We start from the raw sequence: 15,537 nt of genomic DNA, 5'->3' as shown, positions 1-15,537 counted from the left end.
TAAGTGAAAAAAAAAACAATCTGAAAAGGCTGGAATTGTGAGGGGAGCAGTGGGGAGGGGCATGAGTCCTGAGGACCAGCCCCGGCCCACGGTCCACATGTCTCCTGAATCCACCAGATGGCGCTGTGGTCTAAGCACCTGCTCACCTGCTCAAGCTCCCCAGCTCCGCACATGTGAGCCCGTTTTCCCCTGCATCTGGCAGGTGTTTCTGTGCCCTCTCTGGGTCTTCTCCTTCCTACAGTCTTTTTCTCAGCTGAAGATCATACTGAGGTCGAAGGTGGGGCTTGCACCACCTCTAAAATGGGGAAGATTTGCATGGGGATTTCCCACCCTGAGCATTATACTGAAAGATAAGAAGGGCTGGTGGCTCATTCCTGGCTGTGGCTCAGGAAGCAGAGCCTGGGGTGTCTCCACCATGGCCTGGGCTCCACTCCTCCTCACCCTCCTCGCTCACTGCACAGGTGGCTGCCTGCAGGGAATTCAGGGAGGGCTCCTGGATGTCACCTGGGATGATGACCTCTGCTTTCTCCCTGAGAACCAGCCCTGATCTGTCCTCACTGATCTCTGTGTTGCTCCTCCTTGCAGGGTCTTGGGCTGAGGTTGTGTTCACTCAGCCCCATTCTGTGTCGGGGTCTCCGGGGCAGACGGTCACCATCTCCTGCACTCGCAGCAGTGGCAGCATTGCCAGCAACTATGTGCACTGGTACCAGCAGCGCCCTCACCACTGTGATCTATGAGGATAACCGCAGACCCTCTGGGGTCCCTGATCGGTTCTCTGGCTCCAACGACAGCTCCTCCAACTCTGCCTCCCTCGCCATCTCTGGACTGAAGTCTGAGGACGAGGCTGACTATTACTGTCAGTCTTATGACAGCACCAGTTATCACACAGTGCTCCAGCCTCATGGGGAAGTGAGACAAAATCTCCCCAGAATGTTCCTACCTTGATCTGCCCTCAGCCTGTCCCCACCAGCGAGGGCTGCATTTTCCTATCTCCTGCTTCAACTTTGGAGGTAAAATTTTCTGTTCATAGTTCCTGTATTTTCTTTCCAGAATACAAACATTTTCTCCCAAGTCTTGATGGGTGATCCTCTAATCCCTTTGTGATCACTGCATGGAACACACATAGTTCAAAGCTATGTTTCTAAACATCGGCGCTATTGACACTGTGGGCTGGATCATTCCTTGTGATAAGGGAAGCTCTCTGCATTACAGTTCATTTGGAAACATCTTTTGTATCCACAAGTCAGACGCCAGTAGCAACCTGCTCGCTGTTATGATAAAAATAATATATCACTATTTCTGTATATGTCCAGGGAGGGGTCACACTAGTTTGAGAACAGGAGAATGTGGAAAAGCTGCATCTATCAAGAAGGCTTTGGCAAGGAATCCCATTTGTACCATTCAGCTGCGCATGAGGCTGGAGGCATTAGCTCTCTGCTTCTGCTTTCCCATCTGGTAGGAAAACAGGTGCCTAGAACTCAAATTACAGTTTCCACGGATGGATAATGTTCTATGCAAAATGGGGTCAGAAAACCCATTACCTATTCAAATGGAATCTTCTCTCACTCACTCTGCAGTTTAACTTTTGGCAAACCGGATGTCCCATAAATACTTTAAATTTTTACAGAAAGTTCATGAAAATATATAGACCCCCATCTTTATTCTTCCAGGGAGTACTTTTCAAGCATAGGATAACAAAGATGAATAACAATCTAACACAAGTTCTTGTACCCTTGGAGTTTAGATTTTAGAATATATGAGACAACGAACAAGAGCAGTCACAGAGCTGAGTGGACAATGATGTCCTTCCTTTTCCCATAGGGCTGGATCAAATTTGGTTCCACCTCTACTTTTTTACCCTCGAACCTACAGTGTCCAGTACACCCCCACTAAGTGCATGTGGATGTTTAAATTTAAATTACTTGAATAAGATTAAAAATTATATTTCTCAGTCCCACAGGCCGTGTTTCAATTACGTCATTAACTCATGTGACCCGTGGTTCCCATGCCAGAGAGTGCAGACGCAGAACATTCCCATCATGGCAGAAGATCTTACTGGACGGTGCTGACTTGGACAATTTACTTAGCACAACTTTACCTCTGTTTCCCTTCAAAATGGGAATAAAGTAAAACTCTAACTTATAACGGGCAACACCCCTCTTTGGAAATGCATGTTGTGCCTTCTCACCCTGCTGGCCTCAGGCTCGGTCATGTGACTAGCTTTGGCCAATGAGATGAACAGACAGGACATGGGTCCTTTCTGAGCAGGAGGCCGGAGACTGGCTGGTGCTTTTCCAAGTTCTCCTGTCTCTCTGACATTATGTCATCAGGGGTCTCAGGAGAATTTGGTTTGCCCGCCCACATCCTGGAATGAAGTTGAAGTGAACTAGAGCCACAGCCCATCGCTGCCTGGGACAGCAAGGGGTGCCATCCAGCAGCTCCTCCAAAGGTCTGATGGGTGTGCTCTCAGCGGAAAGCAGCCATCTGGCTCCCAGTGTGCGCCCGACTGCCTGGCGTTCCCTGCAGCTCCTGGGGAGTGCCAGGCCAGGCTCTTCTCATCTTTCATTTTTCAAATAAACACCCTAAAAGGACAGACTTGGGGCACAGGCTTGGGCTGAGACAGTCAGGGGAAGAATAGATTTGTATGAAGGCCACTTCCCTCCCCTAGGGTATGGGCAGGAACAAAAGCAATTAGAGGTGTTCTGTCTGCGTGGAGAATCTCAGAAGGTAGAGCCCAGTAGTGCCCTGCCATGGCTTGGACCCCTGTCCTCCTCACTCTTCTTACTCCCTACAGAGACGCCTGACCCCTCAGATTCTAGGATCATGGCCCAAGGAGGACGTAGGAGCTCTGCTGGGGCAGCGCTCCTTTAACAGGGGCACTAGCTGGGGGGGGTCTGTTCCTGCAGACCCATGATTCAGCGACGGAGGAATAAAGTACACTGACGCACAGTCTGTTCTGCCAGGGTCCAGCTGAGGGTCCCAGCTGCTTCCAGGCTCCAAGCTGAGTTCTGTAAACAGTTGCGACTGGGCCCTGATCTGCTAGTCAGGCTTGCATTTATTCAGTAAGACTAATTAACAAAAGTTGTGAGTAAACACCACTAGAGGGTAAAGATTAAAGGCCAGGTTCTGAAGAGGCCTAAAGCAAACACCATTTGCGGGTAATAAGCTTCTGCCGACGGTAGGAGGCAGTAAAGTACCGGCGGTAGGACAAAGGTTAGTCTTAAACCCATATAAGTAAGCAAGTTAGTTAAGATCAACTTCCCACAGTCCTCTGTACTGGTGCCCTAATCTTTTTGGCTCCTGCAAAGAGACCCTGACTGCCTTCAGCAGAGCAATCTGAAGCTATGGAAACTCTCAGGCCTTTCAAGAGAGCTTTTGACTATTACTGTAACTATCTTTAATATTTTTCCCACCAGCCTGATTGAACCCCAACATTCTGCCCTTCCCCAGGTGCCCAGGCTATGCTGTTGGCTGGAACTCCAGAATCACCCTCCCTGTGGCCTTCTCTTCTTTATTCTGGGTCCTGGGCACAACCTGGGCTGACCCAGGAAGCCTTGGTATTAGGGTCTCTGAGTCAGATGGTCACCATCGCCTGCACTGGGAACAGCAACAACACTGGATACAACGGTGCTGACTGGTTGCAAATTTCCTGGTGCTGCCTCCAAACTCCTCACGTGTGTTAGCACCAATCCACCCTCAGGGATTCTGGCTCCGTTCTCTAGCTCTCATTCAGGCAACAGAGCCTCCTTGACCATGTCTGGGTTCAGCCTGAGGATGAGACTGATTATTACTGTTCAACTTTGGGCAAAAGCATGAACAGCCGCACAGTGCTCCAGGCACAGGGAAATCTGAGACACAAACCTGCCCTCTGCCTCCCTGGGTTGTCAATCACTCATTGTAATAGCCTGTGACCAACAGCAGCTGAAGGATCCATTTCTCTGTCAGCTCTTCCCTAAGAATTGAGGGGTCTGATGCTGTTATGTCAGCCATCACTTAATGTCACCTGCAACAATGCCCACTCTCACCCTGCCCTCGCAGGTCCACTAGAACACCAGGAGCTGTGGCACTCCCCTGAATCTCTGGTGAGGAAATTGTCCCACAAGCACACACCCAACTCTGCAAGCCATAGTCTAGGCACATTGCAGACCACAGTGGGATAAAGAGCTTCATGTCTCCAAAAAGTAGGTCTGGCCCTTGCCCATGGCTCCTGAGAAGGCTTCTCTAAGCCCCCAAGAACTCTCCTACCTGTTAGGAGTTTCTGTGTTTGCTTGGAGACCTAGGACTGGTCAGATAGTGACAGCATAATGTGATACAGGCTGGGGGCTTTGGTCCAATCCCAAGGGCTTCCTGAATAAAGAGCCAAAAATAAAAATAAAGATTACAATAAAGGAGATTTGTCAAATTATTTATACTTATTTAATCTTGGTGATAAGTATGTGAAGACTCAATATAATATTCTCTTTATATACATGTTAGCATTTTGTTTTTCTAAATGCCTCAAATAGTGAGAGTTTCTAAATTCATTCCTCTTATGGCACTTTTATATTCACTGTTATTACTTTCTAATGAATTTTTTAAATTGGCAAATTACATAGTTTATTGGTTAGAAATCATTCAGGATAAATAAAAAATCTTAAGATTAAGCACCAATAAGTCAATACTAGATTATAGTTAGCATATTCGTTACCTATTACTGTGCAACAGTATGACCAACTTAGCGGCTTAAAACAACCCAAATTTATCACTTCACAGTTCCTGTGAGTCAGGAGTCTGGGTGTGGCTTCGTTGAGTTCTCTTGCTCCAGTGTCACAAGGCTGCAGTCAGGATGCCAACTGGAGCTGCAGGCTCACCTAAAGCTTGACTGAGAAAAATCTGCATCCAAGTCCCCGTGGTTATTGGCAGAACTCAGTTCCTTGGGGCCTGCTAGAGCCATGGCCTTAGCTTCTGCCTCCTCCCAGGTCCTTCCCCTCAGGTAAACAGGAGGCTTGCTGATTGCTGCACTTACTCGTCCCCAGGCCTCAGACTCTGAATACATGGAGGAGAGAGAGACATTGCATGGAAACACATTTGCATAAGCATCCCCTTCTTTGGGGGACCAATGGGCCAGGTATAAGAGAGGCCTGAGGCAACCCAGGTCCATGTGAGTGGGGCCACAGAAGCCTATGTCCACCATGGCCTGGGCTCCTCTTCTCCTTGTGCTCCTCTCTCACTGCAGAGACACTCAGAACCCTAGAGTGTCTGTGTTTCCAGGTTCTCTCTCCCAGACTGTTCCCTCTTCCCACTCAGCTGCCCTCCCTCTCTGCATCTCTGGGAGCACCAGCCAGACTCCTGCACCTTGCATAGAGGCCTCAATATTGGTTATCTGTGCAATACACTATCATCAGCAGAAGCCAGCGAGCCCTCCCAGCTATCTCCTGACCTACTACTCGGACTAAAATATGTATCAGGGCTTCAGGTTCCTCAGCCACTTCTCTGGATCCAAAAATGCGTTGGATAATGCAGAGCTTTTGTTCATCTCTGGGCTGCAGCCTGAGGATGAGGCTATTACTCTGTGATCTGGTACTGTACTGACTCTCAGAATTGCACAGGAAGATGGGGAAATGTAACACAAATACACTCTCTGCAGGTGCTAGCATATGATGTTTATTTTATTAATGTTAACAACATGTATTTCTACTATTACAAAAAGTAAATATCCATGTACAGAACTCTCACCCAGACTGTCATCAAATAAACACAAAGTATTTTAAAAACTTAATTGAATGCAACCATACAATTGCAAGGGTCTGAGAGGAATTTTACCACTAATGTATATACGATGCTGAGGTTCAATCACACCCAGAAGGTAGCCTGCAATGAAGGGTCTGGTTCAGTCTATGCCTGAGCTGAACTGCCACCCTCCCCAATGTCTTTTCCTTGGCTCAGAGACCCCCCTGTTGGCACAGGGAGACTTCTGTCCTCCCTTCAGTGTCCACAGCAGGGACAGCAGCAGGGCTGGCCTTGCCCACAGCAGGCTGACAAATGTAGTGCTGAGAATTAAAGACTTCGTTGTTAAGGAGGAGCGTGGTGGCAAAGAAAACAAGAAACTGAAGCAATGGAGGTGGGGCTGGCATGACGTAATGTTCTCATCCACTAGTTCATAGAGTCAATAGACTCCAGGTACCAGGAGGTTAGTGCTCACTTCTGATGTCTACTTTGTATTTAGATGCGACACGCTCACTAATGTTCACAGGACACTAAAGCCTGCACCCTCACAAATCCCACCTGTTGTCATAGCTTAATGGAGAATGCTATTTAATTAGATTAAGATTTAAATATAGCAGGTAAAACAGAGAAATACAGCATGCTTCTATGGTAAAATTAATTCTGCAGCAAAGTTCATCTCTGTGGGTAGCTTTGGAAACTCAGTGACCACAGTGCTGACTTTTGTTTCAAAGAACAGGTCCTGGATCACACAGAATCCATTCCTCATGTCACTTCTGAATATATACAAGAATAAAGGTGCTATGGAACACGTCATAATTCCAAAATGGCCTGGATTTCTTCTGCACTTGCTGGAATAGCGGTGGAAATATAAATGGTTTAACTTCCAGTCTGTGTTGTTATTTCAATTTCAAAACTGCAATGATATGAAAGTTGTGTGCACGTGTGTCTAAAAATCACATCCTCATTGTTGGTGTAATGGAAGTGAACAGGGGCGAAATCTTTGACTATAAATTTATCAAAGGACGAGGGCCTCTTCACTCATTGACGTTTTAAAGTAGAATTCCTCCACATGAGGAATGTGATCCTCCTTATTATCTTTGTCGTTCTCTTCAGTCTTGATCAGAGGTGAAGGCCAATGTGGACACTCCCCTCCCATTCCTTCAAGCATGAGGAGCACCTGCGGCCACCGCTGCCCCTTAAACAAAGGAGATATGTATTGTTTTAACAAGAAGGTCACTGGGTGGAAATAAGAGAAACACATCTAGATAACAGTCTCTCATTCAGTGAGCCGGGGAGTGAGCTGCATTTGAGAAGAGGCGCTCAGCACTTGATCTACCTCAGGAGGAGAGAGTCAAGTCTCAGCCTCTGATGGAAAATGTCCATGCAGGGAGGACCACACCACCTCAGAGCTCCTCAGTGAATGTGGCATTGCAGACCCTCTTCAAGCTGGGGCAGCAAAGGAAGATGAAGGAAGAGAGGCCCAGAATGTCAGAAAGCACAAAGACTTCAGTGATTTTTCACTTCATGAAGATCCAGGGGACTAAGGTGACCTGAAGAAGTAAATTTGTACCTCAGTGGACAAAACCTGGTGTTGCCCCTGGGGACGCCTCCACCGCTCCTGTTCTCTGTCCTCTGCTTCACCACAGTGGCCTTCCACGGTTTCACCTTGACATCCTCATGCCTGTCTCACTGCTGCTTTGTCCTGGTCTTTTCCTAATACTTCCGGAATGGACTAAAGCATGTCCCTTTGCACCATGCAAAGCAGACACCACACTCATCTCTCAGGGTCCATGGCTCAGGCTGTGCTGATCCTCCATCCATGGCATTGGGGTCTCAGGGTAAACATCTTGTGTGGCAGGAGAGGCAGCAACATGTGTGGCCTAAGAGCAAAATCATCCAGGATGGAGGCCAGAAATGTGAGACATTTTCCCATTTACAATATCCAACCATCAGCTGCCTCCTTCCCTGGCCCCTGTGGAAGGAGCTGTTCAGGTCTTGGCTTCCAGAGCCGTCTGCATTCCCCGCTCCCTGCAACCTCCTCACATTGGATGGTCATCAGATTTCCCACAGGGGCTTCTCTTGGAAATCCAGAAAAACCTCATGAGCAAAGGATTTTTATTCCTATCAGTAGCATGGGGCAGAGCCAGAGTCTTGACTCACAGATTCTGTGGCCTGACAGTGGCCTGGCTCTCAGCTGACTCCACTCATACAATTCCCACTGAGAGACTGCAGGGTGGCCAGCGAGCAGCAGGGGGCACTGCGGGTCTGTCTCAGGATCTGCACGGGAGCAACTGCAGCTGTGCCACCCCCCAATCTCCCCAGGGCTAGGGCAGCAAAGCCTATGTTTGCTGCTGGGGACTCAGCAGCTGTGTCCTCCGGAGCTGGGCAGAGTCTTCTGCTCACAGGTCTGTGGAAGGTCCCAGCAGCTGCTTCCTCCTTGGTCCCTCCCATGGGGTAAACTCACCTCTCAGATCCTCTGTCTAAAGAACCAAGCTCAGACCTCAGCTGATCCTCAGGGTGGGTCAGAGATCGCCAGTGGATCAAACAAATTTATATGAACAGCCCCTCCCCAACAGGCATGTGGAGAAGATAACAAAGGCCTCTGCAGCCCAGCACAGCACTCAGATTTCAGGAGGGCCGTGTCCACCTGGGCCTGGATCCCTCCTCCTCATGTTCCTCTCTCACTGCACAGGTAGGAACAGTCTTTCGATGTCCAGGGTCAGGTCCTGGGCCTGTGTCATCCTCCTCTGGCTCATACCCCCAAACAGCTTAACCCTGGTCACTGTCCCAGCACCTATGACTATCTGTCTGCAGGTTCCCTTTCCCAGCCTGTGCTGACTCAGCTGCCCTCCCTCTCTGCATCCCCGGGAGCATCCGCCAGACTCACCTGCACCCTGAGCAGTGGCTTCAGTGCTTCAGTGTTGATGACTTCTCAATACTCTGGTCCCAGCAAAAGCCAAGGATCCCTCCCCAGTTTCTCCCGAGAATGCTACTCAGACTCAAATAAGCACCAGGGCTCTGGAGTCCCCAGCTGCTGCTTTGGATCTAAAGATGCCTCGGCCAGTGCAGGGATTCTGCACGTCTCTGGGCTGCGGCCTGAGGATGAGGATAGGAAGTGAGCAAAAACCTCCCTTCTGTTCTCTGGGTTTGTACAGTCATCTTGGCTGGTGACTTTTACCAAGTCTAGCTCAGGGGTGCCTTCTGTTGTCAGTTCTTCAAACAAACCTGATTTTCCTCAAACAACTAGATCTGACATATATTCAGTTTAACTTTTAGCTGTATCCATTGTTCATATTGCCTCACCCTAATAATGTTTTTTTCAAGGAGAAATTCTTTGTTTAAAATAAAAATATCTCATTGGAGACTTTGGTGGAGGTTGAAAGATGTTGATTTGGGTCAAACCAAGCTTAGTTTGAAAAGTGTAAAAAAAATCGAAGTAAAACTTAAGTCCTGAAAGAATCCTGTTCTGGGTCCACATGGCCTGCTTGTGTCTGAGGAAGGGGAGGTGAAGGATGCTGGTTGAAAGAGGAACCAGAGCAGGTGAGCCAAGGAGCACAGCTGCGTTTGGGAAGAGGCACAGACCGGTGCAGGACACACTGCTCTGGGGCTGATGGGCAGAGTGTGGGTGCAGCAGGCCTGGGGCTGGGTGTTGCTGGGCTAAAACTGTGCTGTCACCTATAACATGGACCTGGGGTGACATGGATCTGATAGGGCTCTCACCCAAGCAAGGTCTCTGTCATCTCCACTTGGGTGATGTGTCTCTTATTGTCATCTCAGAGGTAACAGATGGCTCAGTCTTTATCTTATTTCTATCAAGGCTGTTAACTGATTGGGTAAAGGACATGACTCACATTATAAATGATGAACTTGGCCAGGTGCGGTGGCTCACACCTGTAATCCCAGCAATTTGGGAGGCTGAGGTGGGTGGGTCACTTGAGCTCAGGAATTTGAGACCAGCTTGGGCAACATGGCAAAACCCAGTCTCTACAAAAAATAAAATAAAGTAATTAGCCACATGTGGTGCTGTACACCTGTAGTCCCAGCTACTCAGGAGGCGGAGGTGGGTGGATTGTTTGCGCCTAGGAGGCTGAGGCTGCAGTGAGCCATGATTGCACCACCACGCTCCAGCCTGAGTAACAGAGCAAGACCCTGTCTTAAAACAAAAACAAAACAAAAAACAAAAAAACAAGCAAAAAACAGATGAACGCTAATCAAAGTCTACTGCCTTAAATGTGAATCCCATCTTAAAAAATAACTTCACAGACACATCTAGAATTCTGTTTGAGCACATGACTGGGTTCTGGGGCCTACCTAATTTGACACACAAAGTTAATTATCATATGGAAAGATTTGAGGCAGCTCTGCCTTCTCTTTGGGTCCTCAGGAGGAGGGTCATGGGTGTCCCCATCCTGCCTGGGTCCCCTCTTCCTCACTGTCCTTGCACATGACCCAAGCACAGGCCCCTGAGGCCCCTGCAGGCCTCCCTCCCAGCTCTGCCACCCCAAGGTGGACCCTGCCCCGTGCTCACGGATCTCGGCATCTCTCTGTGCTAGTCCAGCCTCCTGCAGGGCTCAGCCCCCGGGACAGAAACCACCATCTCCTGCCCTGGAAGACACAGCACTGTACACAACAGTGTGATTTTGTCACTTCAGCACCGGGGGTGTCTCATTAGAAACCCAGATCCGTTAAAACCACCACACGCCTCAGACCCAGGTTCTCTCTTTTGTTCCATATCACCCTTCCTCAGCAGCTCCTGGCTCCCACTTGGGAAGAAGCTGAACAGCACTGTCCAGCACAGCACGCAGGCCGCCCTCCTCCGGCGCCCAGGCCTGGGGAAAGAAGTTCCGCCTCCTTGAGCACCTACAGCCACTCCCTCCCCAGGCAGTGCTGACTGTAGAGGCTTGTGTTTTTCCCAGAGTTTCCTCATTTGACCAAGTGAGTTGGAAGCTGGGCTCCATACCGTCTTCCCCTACACACAGAGTGCAGGGGCAGCCAGGGCTTTGTCCTCAGTTATATTTAGAATTGGGGGTTCCTACAATCAGTGACTCTCCTTTTTGCAGTTTCTCCCTCATTTACCAACCTCTTGGCCAGCCACAAACTTTTACCTCAAGTGAGTTAAGCTCCAGACAGAATGAGCAGGGCCCCAGCCCTCTCCTATCTCTGTCATTAATACTTTTAGGTTCCTGTTTCCAGGCTGGGCAGTTAGAAGTAGGCTTGGCGGTCCCACCGGCTGCCCCGGCGTCTTGGGAGAGGGGCTGGGGGGTCTCACATGTTGCCCTTCCTGCGGCGCAGCAGCACATAGACGAGCGCAACCACCGCCACCACCGCGAGGCCCCCAAAGATGATGCCCAACAGCACCGCATAGCTGCGTCCTGGTGAGGGAGCGAGTGTCAGGGAGGGGGCCCTCTGTGGTGGTGAGTGGGGACACGTGCAGGCAGGTGTATGAGCAGAGTGTCCTCACCTGGTTGGCACTTCGGGATGGGTGAGGACCAGGTGCCCTCAGCCTGGCAGGTGCTGGTCTCTGCCCCGGCCAGGCTGTAGCCGTTGTCACAGTGGAAGTAGATGGTGGAACCCGCCAGGTACCTGTTGCCCTCCTTTTGTCCGTTGGGAGGTGGGGCCAGCCAGCCACAGGACACCACTGGGAAGGGGGCAGAGTGCAGACGAAAGGCCTGAGCTGCCATGCATGCACACATGTGGCCACCCCGGGGGGTCCTGTCCCAGGACAAGGTGCCCACCTCCCCCGCCCGCCCCTACCTGCCCGCCCTCACCTGGCTGCAGGCTCCGCATGTGATGCTGGTGGAGCTGGTGGGCCACCCGAGTGGCATTGCCCGTGCTCAGGCTCCCAGTGGCTGCCACATCGAAGTTGCAGAAATGATCGTCCCCACGTAGTTTGGCTGCCTCTTGTGCCAGGCTGGGGTTGATTGTGGTCTCACCAGGGAAGAGGGGCTCGAAGGTGGGGTCGTGCTTGGGTTGGTGCAGGAAGTTGTGGACCAGGAACCAGGAGTCGTAGGTGAGCAGGGAGGACGCGTTGTGCACGGCCCCTGGAAGATACGTGACCGGGGCCTCGCTGGGCATGGCTCCCCTTGGTCCCCAAGCCCTGCCCGTGCCGTGTTTCCAGTCCCCCCCACCCCATCTGCCCCATATACTCCACAGTCACTCACAGTCGGCCCCAAACTGGAACAGCTCCCGGGGACTGGTGCCCGGGGGCAGGACGCGCCCGCTGCGCAGGGTGAAGTCGTCGGTGGGGTCGTTGTTCAGTGTCCCGAGGAGGCCGTGGGTGTGGGTGAGGAACTTCTCAGGCAGCAGGACGGACACACTCAGGAACGGGCCCTGCACGCTGACCTCCAGGCCGGCCCCTGATGCCAGCATAATGGAGACCCTGTCCCCGGCAGCCACCGACAGGAACATTCCTGGGCACAAGGGGGACGGGTCAGGGTCACCCGCTGTGGGCATCGTGTCACCTCCCGCAGCCCCAGGACAGGGTGTTCAGCATCCAGGGGCTGTGGGTGAGGGCACCTGCAGGGGAAGGGAGGGCGTTCCCAGGGCCAATTCTGCTGACCATGACCCTCTGCCACCCCTGCCATGCTTGCGGTGGAACCCCCCAGTGGCACCTGGATGCAGCCCCTGCGGTGAACCCCCCATGTTGAGATGCACGTGTGGGTCCCTCTGGCCTTGGCTGCAGCAGCCACACCTGCCTGGGCACATCCCGAGGGTCCTTGCACCCTCAGTGCTGACAGGCCCCTCCCAGGTCCCCACCCATCCCAACCAGGAATCATTTCATTCACTCAGTTCCCTGAGGCAAGGGGTTCGGATGCAGGAGCTACCGCTTGCCAGGGGCATCCTTAACCGTGCAGGGCTGGTGACCTTGCAGTGGCTTTTGAGGACTGAGGGAGTGACAGGAGCACAGGAGTGGCTCTGTGCAGGCCAGCAGTGAACGTTACCAGGGTGAGTTCCCTCCAGACGGCTCCCGGGATCCTCCATAGGGAGGACATGTCCCACCGTCCCGGCCTCTCAGCTTTTGACCAGGTGGGTATGATGTGGGCACTTCGGTGGGTGTGAAGGCCTGAGGTCGGACCTCTGGCTGGGCCCCAGCAATTTCTGGCCTAGGACAGCAGTTTGCAGGGGACGGATTCACCCGCCCAGCTGTGCTGTGCCATGCCGGAGCCCTCTGAGCCCAGAGTGGCCTCTGTCTTTGCATCTGAGTCCCGGACGCCACCCAGGCCTCTAGCCAGGGCTGGGAGAGGCATGAAGGCCCAGGGCTTCCCCTCAGTCTCCCCGCAGGAATGGGGAGGAGGTGAGGGCAGCCCGCAGCCTCTCGTGGCTGGACTGCTCACCCTTCGGGTCCATCCAGCTCTGCTCGGTGAAGCTCAGCACCTCCTGGTTCAGCAGCACCTCCAGACCTCTGGTCCTGTTGGCCAGCCTGACCTCCACCACGTCTGAGTTGCCCTCCTGGATGGCCACTGTGGTCAGCCCAGTGCCGTGGGTCTCCGTGCCTGTGGTGGTGGGAGCAGAACGAGCGCCACTTGCTCCAGCCTCCCACCCTGGATCTACCCCATGACACCCAGAGCAGCCTGTAGCCCTGGCCTCACCGTTGGACATCGTCCCGGGCTGGGCCCGCGCCTGCACCCTCAGGTCGGTCAGCGCTGCCTCCAGCAGCACGTACTCTCCGCGCCCATTGAATGTGAAGTTGGTGCCATCGAAGGTCACAAAATGTAGGTCTCCAAAGGCAGAGGCTGGGGTGAGAGTGGAGGGTCACGTGGGGTGCACCCCAGCCCAGCCCGATTTTTCCCAGAGTCTGGGGCACAGGATGGCACCCACCCTGTCGCGGGGGCCGGTAGTTGCAGCAGTCATTGGAGGGCTGCCATTGCATGTAGCGGGGGCAGCCGGGTGCCCAGAGGCAGCAGTAATAGAAGCTGAGAACATCGTAGAGCCAGTGGGACATGCCGGGCACTCGGGGTGGCGTGCGGAACAGGGGTGCGCCCCAGTCATGGCCAATGTTGGGAGTGCTGCTGCTGCTGGAGTCAGCCGTCAAGAGCTGCATCCCGTCTGCTGTGTAGCAGCACTGCTGACCCCAGCTGTAAAGGGGGCTGCTGGAGCCAGTGAGTCAGGGCCAGGCCACTGTTGGGAGCCCACCCCCGCCACCAATACCCACCCCGGCCCTGGCCTGGGGGCTCACCTGGCCTGCACAGAGCGCACACAGTGCATGGCCCCCAGGGTGGTAGGGGCACACGCTGCCCCGCTACATGTCACAGCCGTAGTCCGTCTGCAGAGCAGCAGGTGGCCATCACCCAGTGGCCTTGGGTTCTGCCATTACCTTCCTGAGGCCAACCCTGCAGGGGCCCTGAGACCCCAGCCCCACCCTCCAGGACACCTCTGTCTGCCTCCCCTGGTGCTGTCCTCAGTGGGGAGGCTACCCCCTCATCCCCTCTCCTGGGCCCTGATGGGAGGCTCAGGAAGAAGTGGCCGGAGTCAGCCTGGGCCTGGGTCAGGGTGCAGGGGCAATCCGGCAGCTCCTCCAGGAAGCTGGGCAGCTGCTCCTCCAGCTCTTCCCAGGCCTGGCACTGAGTATGTGCCTAGGCCACAAGGTCCTCTAGGAAGTCATCGCTCAGGTGCCAAGCCAGCGCATGGTCATTTGTCCAGCGTGCCTGCACGTCCCTGTGGAGGCAATGATGCTGGAGCTAGGCCAGGCCACACCACCCCATGGTCGCCCCACTCTTCCCACCCCTGGCCTAGGCTGCCCAGGCAAGCACAATGGGCTGCAGGCGGCCGGGTCCTCCACCCATCACCTGCACCTCCACGCCTTCTTACTTCTGCCCTGCGTATTTATTTATTTTTTTTTTTTTGAGACAGAGTCTTGCTCTGTCAGCCAGGCTGGAGTGCAGAGGCACGATCTCAGCTCACTGCAACCTCTGCCTCTGGGGCTCAAGCAATTCTCCTGCCTCAGCCTCCCGAGTAGCTGGGATTACAGGTGTGTGCCACCAGGTCCAGCTAATTTTTGTATTTTTAGTAGAGACAGGGTTTCACCATGTTGGCCAGGCTGGTCTTGAACTCCTGACCTCAGGTAATCCACCCGCTTCAGCCTCCCAAACTGCTGGGATTACAGGCGTGAGCCACCGTAACCAGCCTGCCCTGCGTAATTTTTGCTGTCGATGATCCGAAGTGCACCCACTCGCCATCTCTGGTAGCTGGGAGGAGCAGGTTTTGGGGTGAAGGTGAAAGAGCCGGAGTTGGGGATGTGTGTGGCCAGGGGGTACAGGTGCGACCACTTTGCAGTCCACTCCTGTGAGTAGGGCATTCCTGAGGGAGAGGAGGCCTGGTTAGCCCTGGGGCTCCTTCGAGGCCTGGCCCCAGGCCTTGACACCTACAGCAGCCTGACAGATGTGTGGACGGACCACCAGGCGGTCCCCTTAGGAGGGTCTGTTCTAGCAGGGACCCTGGCTTGGGTGACCACCACCTCCTGCCACACTCCAGGATCCCTGTCCCTGCTGGAAGCCAGGCCCAGGGCCATGCCAGCTGTGCAGGGGTTCCTCATGAGCCTCCTCCCCGGGAGCCAGGCCCCATGCAGCTGCCCTCTCCCACCTGCCTGACCCCCCTGGGCTGCACTTCCCTCCATCTGAATCCCCAATCTCCATCTGGAATTCCCTTCCCTCCTCAGCCCCACCTGGAAGCTCCCCTCCTCCTCCCACACAGCCAGGACTCCCTTTCTCCCACATCTGGGGGCCCAAAGCTCTGGATGCCACCCTAGCCCTCAGCTGGCCTCACCTGTCTCCTCGTAGCCCCACAGCTCAATGGTGACGGTCTGCGTGGGCAGCGACTTGACATGCCAGGTCA

General features: G+C 53.3%; 1 pseudogene; it reads left to right on the top strand.

Annotated features, from left to right (window-relative positions):
• The first annotated feature begins 382 nt into the window (after positions 1–382).
• LOC129467509 (immunoglobulin lambda variable 6-57-like) lies at positions 383–2,069 on the top strand (annotated as a pseudogene).
• The last annotated feature ends 13,468 nt before the right edge of the window (positions 2,070–15,537 follow it).

Source organism: Symphalangus syndactylus, chromosome 18, assembly GCF_028878055.3.
Source record: "Symphalangus syndactylus isolate Jambi chromosome 18, NHGRI_mSymSyn1-v2.1_pri, whole genome shotgun sequence".
Classification (NCBI taxonomy): domain Eukaryota; kingdom Metazoa; phylum Chordata; class Mammalia; order Primates; family Hylobatidae; genus Symphalangus; species Symphalangus syndactylus.
This window is presented reverse-complemented; position numbering and strand designations above follow the sequence as displayed.